The sequence below is a fragment of the Nicotiana attenuata genome, unplaced genomic scaffold (assembly GCF_001879085.1).
Source record: "Nicotiana attenuata strain UT unplaced genomic scaffold, NIATTr2, whole genome shotgun sequence".
NCBI lineage: Eukaryota > Viridiplantae > Streptophyta > Magnoliopsida > Solanales > Solanaceae > Nicotiana > Nicotiana attenuata.
This window is the reverse complement of record NW_017671400.1, coordinates 80,716-91,468: the sequence shown is the minus strand read 5'-3', so window position 1 is coordinate 91,468 and position 10,753 is coordinate 80,716.

Here is a 10,753-nt window from a genome sequence, read left to right as displayed (position 1 = left end):
TTTTCAAAACTCCGCCATGTTTACTCTGTTTTTAACACTTGAAATGATATTCTAAATGATATTTTGGGCTGAGCATCATGTTTTACTGTTGCCCAAGTGGCTTATGTGATTTTTGACTGAGTAAGGCCGAGGGCCTGTATTGTGAGGATACTTATAGGTCGGGTTGCACGCCGCAGCAGTGATATACTGATTATGATAATGAGGCCGAGGGCCTGAGATTGTACGCCACTAGGTGGCTTGATATTGATATGTGGTCGAGGGTCTGTTTAGGATGCCACGAGATGGCTTGATACTGCGCTTGGGCCGTAAGGGGCCCCTCCAGGAGTTTGCACACCCCCAGTGAGCGTAGGTACCTATTGTGATGTGAGTTATAGCCCGAGGGGCTGGTATTGTTCTTTGTGGATGCCCGAGGGGCTGGTACTGTTCTGAGATATGGCCCGAGGGGCGGATTTGTTGACATTGTGCCCGAGGGGCGAACCTTATGTGTTTATCTGTTTAATTACTTGTCATTTACCTATTTAGTTCTGTAACTGTGCCTGAGGGGTGGATTCTCTATGCTTATCTGTTCTAATTGTTTTGCATTCAATTGCTTAACTGTTGAAAAGCTATTTTTGAAGAAGTTTTAAACTGAGCGAACATGCTTTAAGAGATTCAGCTTCATTGTTTTCTTACTGGTTTTGTACCATTTCTTTACAACATGTTCATGCACTTTTCTTGATTTCTTATCACTCAGTCTTTATTTAAGATTATTACTCTCAGAGTCGGAGTACTCACTTTACTCCCTGCACCCTGTGTGCAGATTTAGGTATTTTCTGGACCCGGTAGCGGGTATTGGTTGATCGGAGGCAGAGTCATCGGAGTTTAGCAAGGTAGCTTCCGGCGTTCGCAGCACTGCTTTTCTCCCTCTTTATTCTATTAGTCTGTACTTAGTACATTTCAGACTTCGCTAGTTATAGTTAGACCTTAGTAGATGCTCATGACTAGTGACACCCCGATTTGGGCTGTGTTTGGATTATACTTCCGCATTGTTATGATATTATCTGCTACTTAGTATGAAATCATGTTTTAGCCTGTTTTATTGTTGTTCAGCTGTTTAACTTCAAATTGGAAATGTGTCGGCTGGCCTTGTCTTCACGAGAGGCGCCATCACGACCGGGTCTGGGTTTAGGGTCGTGACAAGTTGGTATCAGAGCCTAGGTTACATAGGTATCGTGAGTCATGAGCAGGTTTAGTAGAGTCTCGCAGATCGGTATATAGACGTCTGTATTTTTCCTCGAGAGGCTGCAGAACCTTTAGGAAAACTTCACATTCTTGAAATTCTTATCGTGCGTCCTTGATTCAGCTGGAAAATTAACTATTGAAATTCCTTCCACGCGTTCGTATGCGCACATGAGCGCTCAGTATCAGATGTGCATCGATGGCTTGTGATTCCCTGATCGAGGGGCGAGATGTGATCTCTGTGTGTTGATGTTGGCCAGTCTAGAAAGACTTGAGGCCAGATTGTTATCTATAGCTTGAGCCCTGAGCGGTTGATTGCGTGAGCACGTGTATCTGGATCTATATGTGTTGTTGTGCCCCTATTAAGGGAAGTAATGACTGGTTGGTACGTGATGAGGGTGATGTGACTGCAAAATGTATTCGTATGATTTGGAAGTGACGAGAAAGGTCAGCTGGAGGATAGAAGAACTATTAGGTGCTTGAGTTTCCATCTTGATTCGAGGTGTAGCCCCGAGTTATGGGCGTGAGAAGAATCTTTTCATGTTTCCTAGTTGGGAGTGAAGCAAATTTCATGTTACGGTATGAGTTTAGACTCAGGAAAACTAAGTGACTGCGTAATGGTTATGACGGTGGAAGGTATACATAAATGTTAGTCTAAGCGAAACAGGTGGGTTATCTCCTACGGAGTGTTCTGGAGTTGTGTGATCCTTATGTTGTCTATTAGAAGATCCCATTTACAAGTGAATTATATGTGTTGAAATTTAATTTGGGTCGCTTAAGAGAGTGGATTTAATTTTTACGAGAATAAATACGAGATTTGCAGAAGATATGAAGTACCAGATGGTCTGTGTTCCACGAGCTTATGAAGGATTGAGTTTAATCTCAATATGGTATCATGGCAGCAATAGAGTATATGTGTTATGAGTTATTGTGTGTGTTTTGGTCTATGGCTTTGAGCCAAGTGGGGGAGTTTGCTATTGATTAGGCTATTGCACGGCTAGGTGCTATGTCTGTTCCAGTTTGAGCCATGCTGGTGAGTCAGTTATGGCTTACCGAGATTGAGACCGAGGATGGCTCGAGTATAGGAAAATTTTGACAAAGGTTATATTATACTTCGTGAGTGCATGAGAATCATGGAATGTCTTGAGTTGTTGGTGAAGGATGCTCGGTGCATAGAGCAGGAAGCTGTGTGGTTGTAATGGAATGATGTCACATTCTGCGGTGTTAGAGTGCTAATGAGGCACGGGTTGTTCGATTCATTTAATCAGGCTAATTGCAGTTTGAGTAGAGTGGATGACTCACGGGAATGGTGCTAATGGGTTCAAGATTTCACATGTAACAATTGGGAATCTTCAAGTTGTATATGTGGCTAGAAACTGAGTTTTCATTGGAAGATGTCAAGACTTGTGTCATTTCTATATAAATTATGGGATTCAATATATCAGTATTAGGAAGGTAATGGTTCCAGATTCGCAGGAAGTCCTTTCGGGGTAGGTATTTTGAACGTGGTGCTTTTGGAAACATTTAAGAGAGTGCTAAGCGGCTTATGAGCCTTAGACAGTGCGGTTTCATGCTTGGGTCTCGTGTGGTAAGTCTGGATTGAGGAATTATGATGTTACGGCAAGAGGGAATATCAAGTTGAAGGTAAATCAGAAGGAAACTCGGATAGATGTGGTAGCTTGGTAGTGGGTCGAATTGGTATGGTAAGGATGTGATATTTTCTTCTAGGTGGCATCAATGGAAAGTTCTTGACTAGTTGAGTACGTAGATGTATGTGGCTCTGAATGGAGATGAAGTTCTCATGTTGTCCTAGGATGGTATGGTATATGGGGTATGTTGTGGAGGATTGAGATTGTGTGAGTAAGGTTGTGGTTCAGTTCTGAAAGGAAGGTCATAAAACTCTTAGGCAGCGGGCAGCTTCAGATAGTTAGAGAAATGAGCTTCAGATGATTAGGGGAATGATCTTTAGATGATTAAGCAAATGGTATTGCTAATTGGGGTGATTTGACAAGGGTACATGTTTCAGAAAAAGGCAATGTGATTAAGTTGATGGTGCTTCATTAGTATTGCGGCAGTTTCTTGTTGGATCAACTGCTGATATTCGAGTTTGCTTGGTGACACGGAAGAATCATAAGAGTATCTCTCGTGGGAATGATTGGGTATTAGAGGTGTGTTGTGTACTCGGACGGTGGATTTGGGATCGGATATGGTGATTCGTATGTTGTACGGAGTTAGAGACTGGGAGTTCTCATATTCAGGATATGTTGTGGTTGTGGGTCGTATGTATCGGCATTGTTTAGTGACTATTGAGGTTTGGAGACCCGAGTGGATCTTTTGCTACTTGGTAGGTTAGATTTTGAATGTAATAATAGTATAGAGTGGTTGCCTTCGTGTTGTGTTATTCTGGACTATTGCACTTAGGTGGCGATGATGGCTATGCCGGGAATGCCATGGATTGAGTGGCGAGGTTCGACAGATTACGTTCTTGGTAGAGTGGTTTCATATTTCAAGCACCCAGCAGAGGGCTAGGAAGGATTGTCTGCCTTGTTTGGGCTCTCGTGATGGATGTCAGTGTAGAGGCTCCTCATGTTGATTCAGCTCCAGTGGTGAGGAACTTTTCAAATGTGTTTCTTGTGGCCAGGCAATGTTGTTGATTTCGGTATTGATTTGGTGTTGGGCACCGTATCGTATGGCGCCGGCAGAGTTAAAGGAGTTGAAGGAGCAGCTTCAGGATTTTTCTTGATAAGGAGTTCGTTGGCAGGCCAATGTGGATGCGTGTTCTAATTTGAGTCGGCTTGGTTGGCTCCGGATTGTATTGTTGAGGGATGTGTTGATTCGATTGTTATTGAGCTTATTAGTAATCTGGGGAGGTCTATGAGTTACCTTCCTGTGTTGCGAGGTGTTATTATTTGTTGGTTATAGGCACATATGGTGCGGTTCTATTGGGGTTTCATAGTGGAAGTCGAGCGGGAAGAGTAATTGGGTGTTGCTCGGTGAATGGCATATCGATTATGTCCTTTCGGATTTGCGTGGTGTAGGTTATTTGTTTCACCGTGGGTGTGATGATTTTCTTTGGTTCCAGACATCAAATTGTGCGTGGTTGTCGATTTCGAGCATAGTGACTTGAGGTGTTTCATGTGGAGCAGGCCTTGCGGAAATATGACTTTGCGGGTTAGATTCATGTGTTCCATTTCTATGATGTGAGACGGGTTCTCAGCCTTGTGTTGTGGTGGTACTGGTAGGCTTGAGGTACATCTCTTTCATTTAAGTCATTTTCATGATTTGAGTATGTTCGGACTGCTGCTTATTGGTGCGCGTATTGTGCAAATTGTGGCTTAGGCCTGTATTGATGTGTCATGTCACCAGAGTAGTGTGTTGGATTAAAGGAGATCATTGGGATCATTAATGAATACGAACGGATTTGATTTCAGCATATTGGAAGGATAATATCGAGCTTCGGCTCAGAAATTTGCTATGGTATTTGCCAAAGGAGAAGTGTTTTCATGAATGGTTGATCTGGGAAATGGTTATGGCTTACCGTGTGTTTTAGTTATCACTGGCAGTATATGAAAGTGTTGTGATGAGACTTTAGTTGATAAGAGTTTTTCTATCGGTATTCGGGTGTTGTGTGCAGCTGCTGTGATTAGAAGTTATCACTACAAGTGTTTGAGTTATGTGGTATATTATGTTATTGCACCTCAGATAGCAGATATCGTTTGTGACAGCTTGTTCGGACTTATTAATAGTATAAATGTGAGATTCTGATCATACCGATGATTTTAGAAGTGGAAATGTGGTTCTATGGTTTATGGGCTAGATTGGGTTGTGAAATTTCAGTTACAATGTGTTATCGGACCTATATGAGATAGGGTGACGTGGGATCACCCCCGGGTATATGCATGGTATGGTTATTCAGCGATTGGTTGGCTTTTAGAACAACTCTGGGCACGTTCGAGGATGAACGTATGTTTAAGTGGGGGAGGATGTAACGATCCGACCGGTCGTTTTGAGCTTTTGCACTTTGATCGTCAGTTCTCGGGCACGATTTGCCCCATGTGGTGTATTATCACTTATGGAAATCGTGGATTTTGGTTGTCAGGGTAATCAGAATGAATTTGGAATAAATAGTTCTCAGTTGAAGCTTGAAATTTGAAAGGTTTGACCAAGATTTGACTTGTTTGTATATGAGCTCGGATCGGAATTTTTATGGTTTGGTTAGCTTCGGGAGGTGATTTATGACCTAAGAGCGTGATCGGATTGTGTTTTGGAGGTCCGTAGCTACTTTAGGCTTGAAATGCCGAAAGTTGAATGTTTGAAGTTTCCGGTCCGATAGTGAGATTTTTATCTAAGGGTCGGAATGGAATTCCGAAAGTAGGATTAGCTCCGTAGTGTTGAATATGACGTTCTTGCAAAATTTCAGGTCATTCGGACGAGATTTGATGGATTTTTTGATCGAAAGCATAATTTAAGAGTTCTTGGAGTTCTTAGGCTTGAATCCTACGTTAAATTGGTGATTTGATGTTGTTGTGAGCGTTCTGAGGTTTTGAACAAGTTTGAACGATGTCATGGGATGTGTTGGTACAATTGGTTTGAAGTTCCGGGGACTCGGGTGAGTTCCGGGTAAGTTCCGGGATGTTTTAGGCCAAAAATCATAGCTGTAGCAGGTCCAGAAGGGTTGCAGGTCTCGGAACCCACCAGCGCGGTCCGCACAAAATGTAGTGGGTCCACGTTGGGGGTTGTGCGGACCGCACAAAATGCAGTGCGTCCACGGTGGGTGCTGTGCGGACCGCACAAATTGCAGTGCGGCCGCGGTGAAGAACATTTCACTAGTCTTACTTCGGAAGCTCATATCTTTTGATCTACAAGGAACTGTGAGATGATTTAAAAACAAAAGAGTTAGCCCTTCGTGTCTAGTTTCCAGAAAGGTAAAGATATCACAATTTTGGACATCTTTAGAGAAAGTTATGGCCAAAATACTAAAGCCTGTCACTGCAGTCAAAACCTGTGCGGTCGTAGTCATTTTTGTGCGGACCGCACTGGTTTTGTGCGGTCCGCAGAGGTGGAAGTCCGCGGGGTACTCTATAAATATGAGGTTTTGGGTTTTATTTGATATTTTGACCTAGAGAGCTCGGATTTTGGCGATTTTTCGAAGGTTTTTCAAGAAATTCATCGGGGTAAGTGATTCTAACTCTGATTTGGCTAGAGTACATGAATCTATCATTGAATTCATCATTTAATTCGTGATTTGGGATGGAATTTGGGAAGAAAATTCGTGAAATCTTCCAAAAATATAAAATAATGATTTGAAGGGCCAGATGGTATCGGAATTGGATAATTTTGGTATGGTTAGACTCGTGAGGGCATGAGGATTCCGAAAATATAAATTTTACCCGATTCCGAGACATGGGCCCGGGGCTTGGGTTTTGGTAATTTCGGGAATTGTGTCATATTTTGATTGTTTTCGCTTGGGCTTTGTTCCCTTAGCATATTTTGACGTCCTCGTTCCAATTTTGGATAGATTCGACGCGCGTGGAGGCCGATTTGAGGGGCAAAGGCATCGCGAGCTAGAGATTTAGCCGGTTCGAGGTGAGTAATTATTGTAAATGATGTGCTAAGGATATGAAACCCCGGATTTGCACATCCTAGTGCTATGTTGAGGTGATTTACATGCTAGATGGCGAGCGTGGGGTAGAGAACCGTTGGGGATTGTGACTTAGTCCATCCCGAATGATTATTTTATTGTGTATTTGATAGTTAATTGTTTAATATTGTTATGTTGTTGGGCTAAATGCCATATTTGGGCCTCGTGCCAACTATGTGAACCCTTCGGGGATTTTTATTGACATTTCCTCACTGTTTTGACTTTAAACTTGTACTCAGTCCTGCTATATTCCACTGTTTTAAAAACTTAGCCATGTTTACTCTGTTTTTAACACTTGAAATGATATTCTGAATGATATTTTGGGCTGAGCATCATGTTTTACTGTTGCCCGAGTGGCTTATGTGATTTTTGACTGAGTAAGGCCGAGGGCCTGTATTGTGAGGATACTTTTGGGTCGGGCTGCACACCGCAGCAGTGATATACTAATTATGATAATGAGGCTGAGGGCCTGAGATTGTACGCCACGAGGTGGCTTGATATTGATATGAGGCCGAGGGCCTGTTTATGATTGTCGATGCGCCCTTTTTTCTCGCGAAATCGGGTGTATGACATTTGGGAGGACAACTCGTTTCCTTTTGGGAATTGGGTTTGAATTGAAGAGTCTCCACCCCATGATTAAGTGCATTAGGACACTAAGGAGAATTTTGATTTAGAAAAACAGAGATTGGGTAAGGGCTCGAAATTATCTCGAGGGGAAGGTGTTAGGCACCCCTCGAGATCCACTAGTGTGGTTCCGGGCCATACTATAATTGTGACTTTAAGTGCAAACAACAAGTAGAGAAGCAAGAATTACAAATACGAGGGGGGTATTCATGTAATGGTTGCAAGCAATTTGAAGTTAAAACGAAGTTAAAGAAGCTGAAATTTGAGAAGAAAAGCAATTTTGAAACTCAGAATAAACGGGTAAAAGAAAAGAAATTTCACATAATTGCTGCAAGTAAATTGAAGTTAAAAGCAGTCAAATAAGCTGAAATTTGAGAAAAAAAAAAGTAGTTTTTGAAATTCTGAATAAAACAAACAAGTAAAGGGAGGGGGATCCAAGGTTTATAAATAATATGGATCACCCCACACAACACCCGGTAATCGTTTATACACGTGGTGTTATCGCGTGGTCATCATATCCATATCTACCCTTTCCCACCCTATTAAGGTATTAAACATGGAATGGTTTCACTTTACTTGTTGCATGCTATTACCCGCCCCCATCCTATTAGTCCCGGAGGTATTTGGGACTACTAATCCTAAAGGGAAGGTGATTTGGGCTTTTGTGTTTTAAAAGGATAAAACTCTAAGGCGACAATCAAAAACACGTAGAGCAGATATGGGGAAACACATAACAATTAAAGGCTCAAACAGGCCTCCTCAAGTTAAAGACAGATTGTTTAGCATGTCTTGCACATACTGGTTATGGTCTTAATTAACCTTAAGAGTTGTGGCAGACTGATCTATTACACATTTCAAATAAGAAACCCGAATCACGCCTGCCTACCGGTTGTAGTTAATAGAATCTGATTCAATTAACTAGTTTACCTTATGGCTTGCCTAGGTAAAACCTATAGGCATGATATCTATTAATGTAGAAGTATACTGATTTTTGAAGAAGAAGACTTGTTGATTACAGAAAAAACATAAGTTCTGCAGATATTAAGAATTGCTACTACTGATTTTAGACTTATAGGCAAAATAGACGATTCAGATTTAGTTGATAGCTCCTATAGGCATGCTTTCTAGGTGCTAGTGATTTCAAAACATTTACAGTCAAAATAAAANGATGCATATGTAGAATTCAGGAAGTCCTATAGACATGTTATCTATGTGGTATACAAAAATGCGGAAACCTACAGACATGGTTTCTATATGAAATGTAGAAGCTATAGTTTCTATAAAATGCAGAAGTGTAGAAACTTATAGGCAGGATTTCTATAAAAATGCAGAAGTGTAGAAATTTATAGGCAGGATTTCTATAAAATGCAGAAGTGCAGAAGCCTACAGACATGGTTTCTATATGAAATGCAGAAGCTATAGACATGGTTTCTATATGAAATACAGAAATGAAAGTTGGAAGCAGGATATGAGGGCAGAAGCATTATAATTCCCTATGAACATGATATCTACACCTTTTGCATGCATGATTGACCCTCCCCTTTTCACTAAAAACCCCAATAGTTATTACAAGATTATTACAGCCCAGAATTGAATAAGAAGAGAAATAAAATTACATCAGAAAACTAAAAATTCCAACCAAGGAGAGCCTGATTCAGACTTCTGTCTGAAGCATGAAATAAACCAACTCCAAAGATCAAATTTCCAAAGCCTTTCTCTTATTTGGGATGTATTAAAGTTCCCTAAGAGTCTCAGATGGACTCCGGGCAGTGCTTACACACAAATACATTGCAGAATCGAGTTATAGTGCAGTGTGGAAGGGCCAGCACTCAAATGTCCAAGTTCAGAGGGAACTCAAGGTCTCAAAGCAAGGCTCATATGGGGGGGGGGAGGGGCAGAACTTAGAAGCTAGGAGAGAGTGTAAGTGCGAAGAGGCGATTCTGGGGGGAAGCAGAGATAGGCTGGTGGTCATACCCAGCAATTGGAAGTGCTGGCACACCCCAACCAGCCTGTTAGCCACATTGTTTGGGAGTTAGGATCCCTTAAAGGATCAAGTCCAGACATGAGAAACAATTTGGATGTTGCCATGTTCTGAACTTTAACTCAAACACATACAAGGGAAGAGGGGTACATGGATTCACAGCAGAAACAGATGCAAAGAGAACAACATACATATTTAACACTGAGCATAGATAGCAAAGTAGACAGGATTGTAGAATCTGTAACATAAACACATCGGGATGCAGCTGAAAACTAAATTAGAACATACCAGTTTCAGGGAAACAAGAAAAGAAAGCAGTAGTCTTGTAAAGCCAAATTTCAAGGAAATAGTCAGAAGATTTTACAAGAGAGCTACGAGATTATGTGTGTAAAAGTGTTGAATTGAGAGTTGTGTAATTGAAAGTGTCTGAAAAGTGTCGAATTCAAGGTGTGTTGGTGAGAAGGGAGTCGTGCCCTTTTTATAGTGTAGAAGGTAGCAGAATAAGGTAGGAGAATAATTTGAAAATCAATTACAAAAGTTTCCCTTTAATTAAGGGATTCTGATTTCAAACTGGTAAAGATAATTAAGGAAAGAGATTGAGCAAAACCTTTTCCAAAGCAGTACAAGAAGGGTAAATACACAGAGATTTATTTAAGGAAAAAGTCTGGTAGCACACGGTTTGTGCAAATAAGGAAAGGGAATCGATTAACAGCCAGTAAATCACAAGGTCTAAATTGGTATGGATGAAAACACGTTTAAAGGGAACTCAAACAAGGTCCAGTAGAAGGCAAACAAAACTTAAGAACTCAGTATGAAATACATACAGTAGGAAAGCACAAAATACCGGAAAAATATAGCAAAGAACGTGTAGGAAAACACAGCAAGACAAACATGCGAGCATGGTCCAGGAACACAGTAGAAAAACAAAGCACAGAAGAATCATGTAGGGTAGAAAGAAAGCATAAGAAAACAGTAGAAGCATACGCGTGACAAATACACACAAAGAAAGGAAAAGACAAGTCGGAAAAATATTTTGAACCTTTCAGAAAACCCTAAATCGAAGGGAAGGGGTTTTAAAGGATAATTTTGAAAGAAAAATTGGGGAAAATGTTTAAAAAAACTCAAGTAGAGCACATATATAGAACAGATCTAAGAAAAAAATCAGAGAAAACCTCGAATAGCTAGGGTTTCAGAGGAACCCTGAAACGAGAAAGGCTTGGAAAAAGTCCGATTTGAGTCGGATAAGTCAGAGATAGGCTCATAATGCTTGGATACGCCGGAGCAAGGCC